Here is a 2,905-nt window from a genome sequence, read left to right on the forward strand (position 1 = left end):
AAAGCTGAAGAATTTGCTGTAGCAGCATGCCTAAAAATGTCTGAGTTCACACAGGAAGACTGGAGCACTCTGGCAAGCCCAGAACTACTCCTTTGTAAATCTGGGTGAGTAGTTCAAACTTCCATCAGCTGGCTAGTCAGTCAGTTAACCAACATCAGCCAAAGGTCAGCCCAGAAGTATTTATTAAGAACCTACGTACCCTCTTTGGCCCATTAGCTACCAGAATGAAGACCATTCTAAGCAACCAGACCGTCAACATCCCAGAAACTGTTGATATCTCTCTTAGGGGTCGGACGGTTATTGTGAAGGGGCCCAGAGGAATCCTCCGTAGGGATTTCAACCATATCAATGTTGAGCTCAGTCTCCTTGGAAAGAAGAAAAAGAGGCTCCGGGTGGACAGATGGCGGGGAAATCGAAAAGAACTTGCAACCGTGCGTACAATCTGTAGTCATGTACAAAACATGATCAAAGGTGTTACCCTGGGTTTTCATTACAAGATGAGGTCTGTGTATGCTCACTTCCCCATCAATGTTGTTACTCAAGAAAACGGCTCACTTGTTGAAATTACAAATTTCTTGGGTGAAAAATATATCCAGAGTGCACATGAGATCAGGTGTTGCTTGTGCTGTTTCTCAAGCCCAAAAAGATGAGTTAATTCTTGAAGGAAATGATATTGAACTTGCTTCAAACTCAGCTGCCCTGATCCAACAGGCCACTACAGTCAAAAACAAGGATATCAGAAATTTTTTGGATGGCATCTATATTTCTGAAAAAGGCACAGTGCAACAAGCTGATGAATAAGTTGGAAAAGATGCCACAGGCCATGTCCTGAGGAGTCAACACTTATTCAGATGTCAAAATAAAAATACTTTTTGTCATCTGAAAAAAAAAAAAGAACCTATGTACCACGCACTCTGCAAAGTACTGGGGATACAAAGAAAGGCAAAAACATAGTCCCTGACTTCAAATAGCTCACAGTCTAAGGGGGGAGATGATATGCGTAGAAGTATGTACAAGACCACAGAGAAACCACACTCCCAAGTCTAAGTATGGTGGAGAGGTAAGCCCAGATAGGTTAGGGAGCCAAGGCATCCCTGAAGGGAAAGAGGCCTCGAAAATTTTGGTAACTCTGAAACAGACACTCCTGGAGTGAGGGGTTACACCACCGATGCAGACACATGGTGTGCTGGCACAAACATTAATTCAAGTTTTATTTTATCTGTTTCAAAAGTCAGGATATGTTCCTCTGTTTTTCATTTCAAATACATATTACCCATTAAACGACTCCCGTGGGCTAGCATAAGGCCCTAACCACTATATGAAATATTGTTTCAATAGGAAAAATTATTCTGGGTTCCAAAAAACTGACGAATGTAAACTTTTAAATCATCATCCAAATCAGCATAGGTACCATTTCTATAATACTTTATGGTTTGCCAAGCATTTTATATATGTTATCATATTTGGTCCTCATGGACGTTGTGAGGCAGATACAACTATCAATTCCAATTTTACAGATGAGGAAACTGAGGCTGAGAGAGGCTGAATGACTTACCCAGGGTCTCACAGTTAGCAAGTTGAAGGGATATTTGAATTCAGGCCTTCCTGACTGTAAGTACAGCACTTTTATCAACTATGTATAGGCTATAAGCCATCAAGTCAATAAAAGTTGTATTTTGCAAAACATCCATTGGATGTATAGCATTATACTAGAGTCCTGAGAGTATAATAGACTTGCTCAGAAGATTTTCACACACACACACACACACACCCTTCATTCAAGAGTTCATTGGTTGAGAGATTTCCCAGCACAATTGAGGAAGCAGAGACATACACTCTGGACAGACATTGATTCTAAAAGGCAGTCATTTGAAAGGGGAAGCATCTTTGAAGAATGAGGATACCAACAGCAGAGAACAGACATAGCAATGGGCCCAAAAGAGAGTTATCCCTTAGAAGTAAGGGTCAAGCTGTTGGATGAGGTGTCCTCCTCTGGGCAAGCTGTACTTTATACTTAGGGGTTTATAGCTAGATTCCCAGAGTAAGACTTAAAAAATATCACCTGGGGGAAAGACTAAGTATGGAGATATCCTTGTAGAGGCACTCTCTGTTGTCTGGAGCGAAGTCATGTCCCCCCGGGGAAGCATTGTGGGAAACTTAGAGAACTCCTGTGAGCTGCTTACTCATTGCAGAATTGGCCAACTTCTAACCTAGAGATGAGGAATATATTGATGAAATGTCCTAGGGGAGAAGCATACGTGTTCAGGGCCAGAAGGAACCACAGCCTTAGACCACACGGCAAGAATGTATGCAGTGCCCAGAGGGCTAATTTGGTGATGGTGAGACTCCACAGGAAGTGTACGCGACCTTCACCCATTCTGCTATTTAGTGAGGAGAAAAGCCAGCTGAATTTCTAATTTGGGGAAGATTCCAAGCTTTAGAGACTATATGCGGGTGAGTAGTGCCACCTTAAGATGAAAATATAATCAATCGAGGAGAGATATGATATACAGCCCAACAGAGTTATTGTTCTTGAGATGCAACGAAGCCACCACATTTCTACTGATGATCATAGTATGAAAGACACATGACAAGTATGCAGATACGAAGAGGAATTAACTCTGCAGCATCCACTTGTGTGGGTCATGGAACCAAGGCAAGGAAATCACACTATAAATGCAAACACCAAGAAACCAGAGAAAATATGGTAAGAGATGAGATTGTAGAATAAACTACACTACCTGAAGAGTTAAGAACACTAGGAAATGGAGGCTGTGAAATCAGGACACACAAACAACACCAAACAGACAGTTCTACCTTCTATGACAACTTCAGAGAAGATGGTCGTATACAGACTAAACAAATTTGTGAAAAAAAAATATAGTTTTGATGCTATAGAAGCTGA

General features: G+C 41.4%; 1 pseudogene; it reads left to right on the top strand.

Moving 5' to 3' along the window:
- The first annotated feature begins 224 nt into the window (after positions 1-224).
- On the top strand, positions 225-801 carry LOC118833873 (annotated as a pseudogene).
- Positions 802-2,905: the final 2,104 nt, after the last annotated feature.

The sequence above is a fragment of the Trichosurus vulpecula genome, chromosome 1 (genome assembly GCF_011100635.1).
Source record: "Trichosurus vulpecula isolate mTriVul1 chromosome 1, mTriVul1.pri, whole genome shotgun sequence".
Classification (NCBI taxonomy): Eukaryota; Metazoa; Chordata; class Mammalia; order Diprotodontia; family Phalangeridae; genus Trichosurus; species Trichosurus vulpecula.